Source organism: Mytilus edulis, chromosome 1 (genome assembly GCF_963676685.1).
Source record: "Mytilus edulis chromosome 1, xbMytEdul2.2, whole genome shotgun sequence".
NCBI lineage: Eukaryota > Metazoa > Mollusca > Bivalvia > Mytilida > Mytilidae > Mytilus > Mytilus edulis.
This window is the reverse complement of record NC_092344.1, coordinates 99,499,069-99,511,160: the sequence shown is the minus strand read 5'-3', so window position 1 is coordinate 99,511,160 and position 12,092 is coordinate 99,499,069. Positions and strand designations below refer to the sequence as shown.

General features: G+C 34.6%; 1 protein-coding gene across 2 annotated transcripts in view; it reads right to left on the bottom strand.

The window, feature by feature from the left end:
* The window catches only part of LOC139497986 (uncharacterized), a 62,600-nt gene that overhangs the window by 47,722 nt on the left and 2,786 nt on the right, over positions 1 to 12,092 (bottom strand). The gene's annotated exons all lie outside the window — the stretch shown is intronic.

Genomic DNA, 12,092 nt, shown 5'->3' with positions numbered 1-12,092 from the left:
CTCGACTTACTACATTAAGTATAAGGATGTTTAAATGTTGCTAAAATAAGAGGAAGGTTTGATGTATACTAGTATATAAGTTTCAGAAATGTCCTCCGTTATACTTAAAATTGTACAAACACACAGATTTAGTTGTTATATAAAAATGCATGTATTTACACACATTCGAGGCCAAACTGTAACCTATAATTGATCACAGTTCCTTCACTTTGTTTAAGATGTAGAGCTATATAAAAAAAGAAGATGTGGTATGATTGCCAATGAGACAACTATCCACAAAAGACCAAAATGACACAGACATTAACAACTATAGGTCACCATACGGTCTTCAACAATGAGCAAACCCCATACCGCTAAAAGGCCCCGATAAGACAATGTAAAATAATTCAAATGAGAAAACTGTCTCTTTGACACTCAATTGTACACCACTTTGTCAAGCGGGGGGTTATAGTGATAAAGAAGTCCGTCTTTACGATCGTCCGTTGGACCGGTACAATATGTTTCGCCGGTTTTGTAAGCGCATCTCCTCATAAACCACATTGGGGGTTCCGGCCATTTGTAAATGGAGAGGGGTCCAATCCAGGAGAAAAGGGGATTCCAAATATATGTTCCCATACAAATGAATTGATAGTTAAAAAAGGGTTTCAAACTGCCGGATCCCCTTTTTTTGAATCCGTCACTGATATAACTATTAATTAATCTTATTTGGATTCCTTATCATAAATGATAATGACTGTATTGTGTACTGTCTATTTCGAATTTTAGTAAAAATCTTTTATTGGGTTACTTTATATAAGATACGGACTTGAACATTACATTATATGGGGGCACCCATCAGGTATTTCCAACACCTCCTAAACAAATCATTAAAGTTTTCTGAAATTGCTCCTTTTTTACTCGATTAATTCATTATGGACCTTCTATTTCTGTCAACATACCAAAATTATATCACATGAATTATCCCCCTACGCAAAGCTGTCTTTATGTTATCATCAATTGGTCAACGGCGGACGGTGTAAATAATCTTTAAAAATGTATTATAGCTTAAACAGATAACTGTAACGATACACTATTACCAAGAGTAATTACACGTTATAGTTCCCTGGATAGTTCATAATATAACATATACACGTATATACCTTCAAATTGCTGTTGTTTTTTCTTCAAAATCACGACTGGTCATAGTCAAAAAATCTGAAATCGCTTCTAGAATACAGTCAGTTCTAGACTGATCGTACAGTAATTTATTTTGGGATCCTCAAGGAAAACATATTTTTTTATCGGAAATACGAATATTCTACTTAAATACGAAAAGAATATTGAAACAGTATATATTTAACTGTAAACTGATGCAAATATTTGCAATAAAAGATTATTTGCTTTGTACTACGAGAGCAAAATTGTCCATCGATTTCACTTTTTTCTACCAAGTTGATGTGATGCACACGTATATTTTATATTCTAATGCATGTTTTTGTTACAGTTACTCATATTTATGATGCTATATATACATTGAAGAGGTTCAAAGCACTTTGTAGATATAGGAGTAAACAAATGATGAGAAAAGTTACCGTAGGCAAAACCGTCCTGTTAGCCAGTTGGAAATCATCGCTTCGAAAATCGCGACTTCCGGATAGCGTACAGAATAGTATCTACACTGTGGGATCGCCCTGGCAGCAGTGTCTTACAAATTGTACTGTAATATACTGAGCGATAGATTAGCTCAATGGGTAGATGATAACAATGTACTGGCTGACGAGCAAAATGGTTTCCGGCAACAACGTAGTACAATAGACCAATTATCTAGTCTTACTAATTTGATTGATGTAAGAAAAAAACTTCGTAAATCAACCTTTTGCGCCTTTATAGATTTTAAAAAGGCTTACGACACTATACAAAGGGATATTTTGTGGTATAAATTAAAAAAAATGGGTGTTGCACACCCTTTTTGTTCTGCTAATAAGTCAATTTATACAAATGTTTTATGTTCTGTAAGAATAAACGGCCACTTCACAGACTGGTTTGATGTTAACTGTGGCTTGAAACAAGGATGTCCCTTGTCGCCCATTTTGTTCAACTTGTATATTAATGATTTAGTTACATTTCTTAAGTCATTTGACTGCGGAATAGAAATAGGTGATGAAAAACTGTGTATTTTATTATATGCTGATGACGTTGTAATTATAGCAAACGATGAAAAAGAGCTACAACTTCTGTTAAATGCTTTACCTACATGGTGTGAGGACAATTGTATGACAATTAATGCAAACAAGAGTAACGTTGTACATTTTAGACCGCCATCTATACCTAGATCGGATGTAATTTTTAATTGTAATGGCCATACTATTAAGTTTTCTAGTAATTATACTTATCTTGGTCTCGTTTTAAACGAACATTTAGACTATAATGTTACTGCAAAAGCAGTTGCATCTTCAGCAAATAGAGCTTTAGGGTTGGTAATAGCCAAGTGTAAACTTTTAGGTGGTGTTTGTTTCGATGTATTTGTAAAATTATATGAAAGTTTGGTTTGTCCTATAATAGAATATGGAGCAGGTATATGGGGTGTAAAAACATATTCTTGTATAAACTCCATACATAATAGGGCTTGTAGATTTTTTCTCGGAGTAGGAAAATATGCACCAAATGCTGCAGTTACTGCAGACTTAGGTATAACACCTATTTTTGATAAGCAGTGGAAAAGTATTATACGTTTGTGGTGTAGATTAAATAACATGAGCTCAAATCGGTTAAATGCAAAAATTCACAAGTGGGCTGATAGTATGAGTATTAAGCATAAGTGTGTTAAAAACTGGAATTTTTTAGTAAAGAAAAACTTCTGTGAACTAAAAAGTAATTTATCGTGTCCCGAAAATATGGACACTAACTATGTTATAAAAAAATTTATGTCAAAATTACACGAAAAACATGTCGATAATTGGCATGCTGTTTTACATTCTGATAAATCTATATCGGGCAGAGGTGGCAATAAGCTACGAACTTACAGACTGTTTAAGGAAAAATTTGAACCGGAGGAATACTGCAAAATAGCTTTACCCTTCAATCACAGAAGTGCTTTCGCCAAATTTAGATGTGGTGTTGCTTCCCTAAGAATTGAAACAGGGAGATATGAAAATATTGTTTTAGAAAATAGAGTGTGCCATATATGTGACGTTTTTATTGAAGATGAAGCGCATGTTTTATTAAGATGTCCTCTTTATGACGATTTTAGAAACCATTTATATTATGTTGCTGAAACTTTTAATAACAATTTTAATACTTTAGATGATAATCAAAAGTTAGTGTTTTTATTCTCAGATGTAAATATGATACGTGTGTGTGCCAAAACCTGTCATTTGATTTTAAAAAGACGTAGAAATTTTATATATTGTAAATAGTATTTTATTTGATATTGTGTATTATATCTATGCATTTTAATAGTCTCTTATAATTCTGTATAGAATGGCTCTCATTTTATCTAGTGTTATTTTACAATGTATAAAGATTGATTGTACTTGTTGAGAGATGAGACTTTAATAAAACATTGAATTGAATTGAAATATAATAGATAATTGTGGGTTCTCTTACCTATGATAATTCTAAAACACACATCTAAGGGGATGACCATTTGATACTCGGGGGGGGGGGGGGGGGGGGGGAGGATTTTGAAAATAAATAACTCAGCCTTGATTATCACGAAAATAAATGGTTTGTTCTGTGGTAGTTAGAAAATAAATTACCTGACTTGCAATGCATTGAAAATAAATAACTCAGCAGATCTTAAATTTAACAATAATTAGAATTATTGTTAAATTTATAAGCGACATGTTCATTTCTAGAAATGCTTTATTAAGTACTAAATAACTTTGTGGTACCACATTCTTATATAAATATACAATGTTTATGAATTTGATATGATAGATATGTTTGTATTTTTTGTATTGTCTTGGTATCAATCCTGTAATTTTGGATTTCAAACCAATAAAAATTACTTACTTACTTACTTACTTACTTACTTACTTACTTATCGAAAGTGTGAGATGGTACCAGATTCTTCATAAATTCATCTTTTTACAAAAAATGCCAGGAAACACTTCCCAAATCTTTTAATGTTAAAAGTATAAATATTATTTAAATATACTTGAAATGTTTGAAAATTGGTTTCACTTAACTTGAGGTATATTTCCTCAGGAACACTTTAATACCTCACTTTTATTACAGGGCCGTAACTACATTGAGGGAAATTTCAAAACCAAACGCTTGTCTCCATATCATATTGTGTGCAGGGCAAATGCCAAAGCAAGTTCTGTTCTCCCTCGGACGTAGCCCCTGATTTTTTGGGATCAATGTTTCTTATTTATTTGTCTTTTGTTCATTGGTTACCCATATGTATTCTGTTAGTGTTGCATTCCTTTTGTAATTTAGTCATTTTGTTATTAACAGAAGTAATTGGAAGATTAATTTGCACGGTCATGGTCAGGAAACGTAATACCGCAGTCCCACTATATACGGGGCGCCGAATGGGACTTGAACTTTTTGTAATCAAAATCAATTTTGTGTACACATTATTCAATTCTGTCATGACAAAATCATTTTTGTCTTACAAAACTATGTGATACAGACTTGTTTTAAATATTAAGAACTTCAATTTTGTAATGTCAGCATTCATTTTTGTAGACAAAATTCAATTCATTTTTGTTACCTTATATGAATATTAAAACACAAAAGTCAATTTTGTGAGACAAAATTAAATTTGCACGCAATTAACATGTTGATTGAATTAGCATCCTGTGATTTTAATCAAAACTAGTTATTGTGTAGACAAAATTGAGTTTTGTTAAACAAAAGTGAAAATTTAACACAAAATTAACTTTTGTGACAGAAGTCAATTTTGTGTCACAAAAGTCAATTTTGTCTACACGAAAATAAACACAAAATTCAATTTTGTTAATTTTGTCTACACAAAAATGAAAACAAAATTGAATTTTGTGTTTTTATCGTCTCCTAGGAGACGATTTTAAGAATTGAACGATGGACAGTCAGTGCGTGAATGCTTCTTACTACCTGATTGGAAGATATTACGAGACGTGAATAATCAAAGTTTATTGATTGGTAAGGACAATCCAAACCTAGGAAATGTCCTTCAATCCCGTAGAGTATCGGATTTTCCCTCTCTATTTTAGCAATTAGATTTTCCCTAATCATTAACCATTCATGATACTGGTACACATGTAACTTTTATCTTAAATAGCCGAATCTTCTGGAGTTTCGTAAACAACAACGTTAAACGATATACTACTTCATAACGTGTGACCTCGTGTGTGGTAAAATTTGTTGATTGATGCACTTGGCTATTCTAGCAAATGAATTAATCTACAAAGCGAGAGCACTTTCCGTTGTCATCAGCTAAGAGACGACTAGCCTTTTGAAAGGCTAATACTTGGGTTTTTTTTTGTATAGTTAAAATTGACTTTAGTGACACAAAATTGACTTTTGTGTTAAATTTTCACTTCTGTTTAACAAAACTCAATTTTGTCTACACAAAAATACACACAAAATTGAATATTGTGACAAAATCTGTTTTGTATGCAAATTAGTTCACAGAATCCAAACTAAACTAATTTGCATACAAAATTGACTTTTGTCGCCCAATTTTCAAATTGGATAACAAAAGCAAAGTCTGTGTTACAAAGATAAATTTTGCCATGACAAAAGTTACTTTTGTCCACTGAAAGATAATTTTGTATGACAAAATTTAAATTTGTAGTATGCTACAAATTTTGTTAAACTGAAGTCATTTTTGTCCGTACAAAATTGATTTTCTATAACAAAACCATACGAGTCCCATTCGGCGCCCCGTACTATAGGCCACGATCGCACTACGATTTGCTAAAAAAAATGAAATTTTGACGATCGTAGCGAAAGCGCGATTCTAATCGGGGGACTGCGCTTTGATCTCACAGCGACTTTACTACGACCTCACTACAACCACCATGTTCTTACTGCGACTCAAACAAGCTTCCACTTCGACTATACCACGTTTATACCACGCTTATACCACGCTGTTCAAGACCACAGGACGATTTTAGCACGCCCATGCCGTCCTCATCACGCTGTTCTTACGACCTGAAAGCCCAAGTACCACTAGACTACGATCGCACCACGCTCACCGCGATCTAAAATAAATTCAGATCATAGTGAGGTCGCGGTATGAGCGGCATGAAAATGTAGATTTTCGTTGCTTTCACGATGCTACTACGTCCGCATTACGCTTCTACAACGATCCCGATACGATTATACCACGTTCTCACCGCGCTTATTCTACGACCTCTCTACGCTTTAATATCAAGATCTCTCTACCATCATCACGTTCTCACTACGACCATACCACGAGTTATCCGATTGCAACACGATCTTACCACGCTTCTACTGCAATTATAGTACGTTCTTACCACGATAATACTACGTTCATATCGCGATCTTACTACGTTTACAGTAATAACGTCAACATCGTGTTCCATATCAATACAATTCCCTTCCTTCTATTTATGATTAATACATAGATTTTTCGGAAACAACACAGTCATACCACAAAAATCTTCTAGAACACGTGGGCGTGGTGGTATGGTTAATGTAGAGGCAGAGGGAGCTCTGATAGTAACGAATCCTAATCAAGCAGATATTTCGGACCAACCAGTCCAACCTTTACAACCTTTTGCTGGTCCATAAAGCTCAAATGACGATACTTTAGTGAACGATAGCAGAGATGACACAGATGTTCAATAGATATAGAAAGATGTGGTATGAGTGCCAATGAGACAACTCTCCACAGTGGCGTAGCTTGCATGTATGCTCAGATGCTCAAGCATCCACATCAATTTGACAAAAAAAATGTTTTTTTCTTTAATAATTATATAATGACAGTTGACAGCATATACACATGATGGTATCCGAAAGCTTCCAATCATTTCCGAAGCCGTATGCGTGGTTTTTCCTTTATGTAAACAAGATGGATAAAAAAATCTGAAACATCATATCTTAATATCGTTTTCCCCATTTGATTGGGGACTTTCCTTTTTGAATTTTCCTTAGAGTTCAGTATTTTTGTGATTTTACTTTTTTCTTTGGCACGAAAGACGACGACTCTATTTGTAACGAAGTTATTTTATTCCAGGATTCACAAATACCCTTTTCCGTCTAGGTACAAATATTAATGTTGTTTTCAATAAAAGATCAGAGATCCAATGTCCCCCGCATCCAAGATACATTTTTATGTACAAGAGGGCAAAAACTAAACAAAGCACTTTTTCTTTTTTTAAATTTATATCTCGAGAGAAAAAGCTTCCAAACAAATACAATGAGATTTGCATTTATAATTTATATTTCCAAGGGGCATGTATTGGTTAAAAATATTTGATCAGGATTTATACTCGCATATGTGAAAGACATTGCTGCATGATGATATCAGTTTCACAAAAATCTGGCAAGAATTGTACAAATGACAGCGCTAACAAGACTGGACGGACGGACGCCCGGTATTTCCATATCCTCTCGCAGCAATGAGTTAAGACAAGTAATCAAAAACCTCTTTGGGAAGCTCAAATTCCAGGAAATGAGGGGTGTCACTTCGGTTCCTATATTCCGAAGTTCCATATACAGAAGTGCCGCTGTATTAAATGGGTTTGTTTTTGAAATGTCAAATATAAGATTTGGTGTAAAACTTTACATTAAATATTTCTGAATTTAGTGATGGTAGTATTGTTCATAAAATTCTGTTGGAAATATAATTTATACTAATGGGTATTTTGAAATTAACGAAAATCGAACCAGTGTCGGATTCTAGGGGAATACACTGACATGCATACAGGAAAAATTTAATTTTCTGCATAAAAAAAGTCCCAAAAGTTTTTCGCCTCGTTCCGCTCGGCGACAGTTCGCATCCACATCGTTCCAACCCTGGCTACGCCACTGCTCCATCATGAAAGTAACAATTTATAAAAGTAAACCATTATAGGTCAAGGTACGACCTTCTACACGGAGCCTTGGCTCACACCGAACAGCAAGCTATAAAGGGCCCCAAAAATTACAAGCGTAAAACTATTCAAACATGAAAGTCAACGGTCTAATCTATATAAACGAGAAGCATGGTTAAGCCGTTAGAGAAAATGAACAAGAACTACATACAGACAAACAAAACCTGGAGATATATAATATATTTTATGTGAAAATGACAATGAGAATGATAGTCGTAGTTTGAACGTAGTCAGGTCGTAAGAAGAGTGTGATGAGGACGACAAGGGCGTGCTAGAATCGTACTATGGTCTTGAACAGCGTGGTGTAAACGTGGTATAGTCGTAGTGGAAGCGTAGTTGGGTCGTGATGAGAACGTGATGGTCGTAGTGAGGTCGTAATAACATCGCTGTGAATTCGTCGTGCAGTCTCTCTAAAAAGAATCACTCTTTCGCTACGATGGTACAGCGACCTTTGCGATCTTACTACGACTTTAGGGCGCTCTCACTACGCTTCTACTACGACCTGATGGTGTGATTTAGGTTGGATTGGTCGATCCGAGAAACTCTACGTATCAATGAGAAATAGAAGGAATTGTACAGTATTTATTTGAAACACGGTGCGTAACTTAAGATCGCGGTATGAAAGTGGTATGATCGTAGTATGGTCGTGATAAGAGCGTGCTTATATCGTGTTGCAATCGGATAAGTATAGATTATCGGGTTTTCTACACATTGATATCGTAAAATATAAGCCGGCCACATTGTCAACCTTTTTGGCGAGTGAGCGCAGCAAACGAGCAAAAAAGTTTCACATTATGTCGAGCGACTGATATTTTACGATATCTATACGAAGAAAACCCGATTATATGTTTATCGTTCTATTACTGGACTTATCCTTCTTCCTAAGACATTTTAACGCCTCCTCTCACATAGTGACGTCGCTAATAATGCCTGGTCTCGCTTTGAAGCCTTGATACGAGAATTACGAAGCGACAGAGCATGGTGATATAGGCGTAGGGAAGGACGATAAATCGTGGTATTGCCGTAGTGAGGACGTGATTAGCGTTGAAAGATCGTGATAATCGTAGTAAGTTTTCATAATAAGCGTGGTGACAACGTGGTATAATCGTAGCGGTAACGTTGTTGAAGCGTAATGAGGACGTAGTAGCAACGTGATTGAAACGACAATTTATATGTTCATGCCGCTCATACTGCGACCTCACCACGATCTGAATTTATTTTAGATCGCGGTGAGCGTGGTGCGATCGTGGTCTAATGGGACAAGGGTTAACAATTCACCAAAAACTCTGAATCATCGCCTATACAAAACATCACACAATTTTGAACATTCAACTTACATTAATACAGAAGCCGATTAGTATCAGGGTAGAGTTTTATTTTTAAGTCGTTGTAACGACTTAGCTAACTTGTTATAACGACTTAACTCTTTTTTTGAAGTCGTTATAGTTGGTACTTAAAGCGAATCAAAAATTAAGTAACTTTTTAGGTTAACATTATAATTGCAACCGGCTAGAGATCTTCTATGAATACAATTTATTGTCATCTATGAATGCAGATCATAGATAATTTTTTTTATCATCATCAACTTCAATGTTAGTTTATCTAGCATAATATCTTAACATTAATTTATATAATATGATATATAAAGGATAAAGCTCCAATTCTGTACGTAAAGTTTTTGGACACCATGTATATTACAATCTTGAGATTCAAATCAGTTTCAGATTCATAAGTCATTGTCTATGAAATTAATGATTTGAAAAGTGTCACCCATCTTTTGCACTGAAATACAGTTTGAATGTATGGCAATTTTGATATTTAGGCAAAATATACCTTGCGTTCTTTATCAGTAAGATTTTCAGCTGCTACATTTTATATATTAATTTTCAAATTTACACAACAACCAAAAGAAAAAGATTAGAACCATTACAGGTCATCATAAGACCTAATGAAACAATTCAAAAAAGAAAAAGCAACGACCCATGGCCAATTTTTACTGCAAAACAGATCCTGTCACAAGGGGTAGTCTTAATACGTTTTGGAAATGTAAGCAGATCCTGTCCCTTATATTTCACCTATCATGTTGCTCAACGCCAATAAAAGAAAAACAGTAATGACATAAAGCAACTAAAGACAGCCATTGAATTACAGGCTACAGACTTGGGACAAGCCAAAAAAAGAGTGTCACGGTGTGAAACATGTCTGTGACTTCCATTTCTCTGTTACAGTGGTGATGTCACGGAATAAAAGTTCCTTCATAATATAAGTTCCAAATGGAATATTATTTCCTCTGGAATAAATATTACAGTAAATGTTCCTAACGGAATGAATGGTATAGGATATTTGTTCCATCAGGAACATATATTATGACATTGTTTATAAAAAAGTTTCCAGTGGAACTTCTGTAATGTGGAACAAATATACGTTGACAGTGTGACAAACTGTAATCATCAGTTTGAATCTGCATTGATGAAGCAGATACAAGCTTTTCTCTCTTTCTCTTTGAGGACAACGGAGTAAAATAAACACGCCTGGAAATACAAAATACTGATAAACATTTTTATATAAGTAAATCAATGCTTTTATCGGGTCAATTGTTTTTTCCGTGTCATTTTAAACATTTATTTAAATAAGTTTTGTCCTCATTATGGATACACGATTTGCTATAGTAGACGTTAATCAAACAACTACCGATATCCAATAATTCGAATAGGGCCCTCAGTGGTCGAGTGGTCGAAGTAGTCGAACTAATGTATCCATTGGTCAGTCAAAACCGAAGTTGTGAGTCAGAATCCCGCATGTGACAGGTAGCCGTGCGCTGGACTCGAATTTCTATTGACTAAGATTGTCCGGGTTTTTTTTCTACCAAGGGTCGGTTGTTCTCTCTGGGCACTCCGGCTTCTTCCACCAATAAAACATGGCCACAATAGTGCTGAAAGTGATGTTAAAACTACCAAACAATCAATTAATGAATAGTTGATATAATCTCAAATACAAGGTTGCTGTATACACACATTATGACTACATTTTCGTTAATCTGTGAAATATATTTGTACATTTGATGATTAACCATCTTGGGCAATAGATTTCAGACAATTGTGGTGAGGCGGCTGAAACAAAATCCATCAATTTGTATGTTTTTTTTATTATCATGTGGACATTTATTATCTACCATGGGCAATATATTTCAGATTGTTTGTGGCAGGGAGGCTTAACTACCCATTCATCAATAATATAAGTATATAAGAAAATCGAATTGACAAATATCAGTCTAACAAATGTATTAAGAATTATCACTTCCTTTCTTAAAATAGTTCAGTAAAATAAATCTTATTGCATGTAATACATTTCATATCTATTTTGGCACAATAAAAGTATTAAAAACAGGAAAAGTGATATAATTTTTTTTACTTGACACTCTGTTCAGTGTTGATTATTTTACCTCACACTCGGGATCCGTTAAGATGATGTATGTATGTAAGACTCGGAGATGCATTAGGGATGCTGAAGTGCGATGGTCAAGCTCGAGTGCGATGGCCTGCACCGAAGCGTTATGACTCTTTCGCTGATGTGCTTAAGGGCTAGTTTCAAATTTACAGATGTCCAATTATTCTGAGAGTTTGAATTTTCAAACGTTAGTAAATAAATACCAAACGTCCGATATTTTCTCATTGCAGTAAAAAAATCTATGATCTACTAGTATCTTATTACTTGTTCTGATTCGCAGCAGGCATTTAGATTTTTCGCTTATTTTGTCTAACTAACCCAGATGTATTTGCATCACAAAGAACTATCATATTTTTGGTACTGGTTTTAAGGGAAAATAGGGGTTTTATGTAGCATTACATAGACTAGTTCTTAGTTTTATTGTAGATTAGTCATTCCCGCCAAAATGTTACGAAACAAATGAAAGCCTGCAAAGAAAAGAATCTGAAATTGGGGTGATCTGGTAGCGGTGATACGGCTCAGATCACCCCTGGTAGAATAAAGAAGTAGGACTGATGGATCTGCATGCCTTATATATCATGTACTGTGTTACGACGCTAGATTGAAACTTACTAG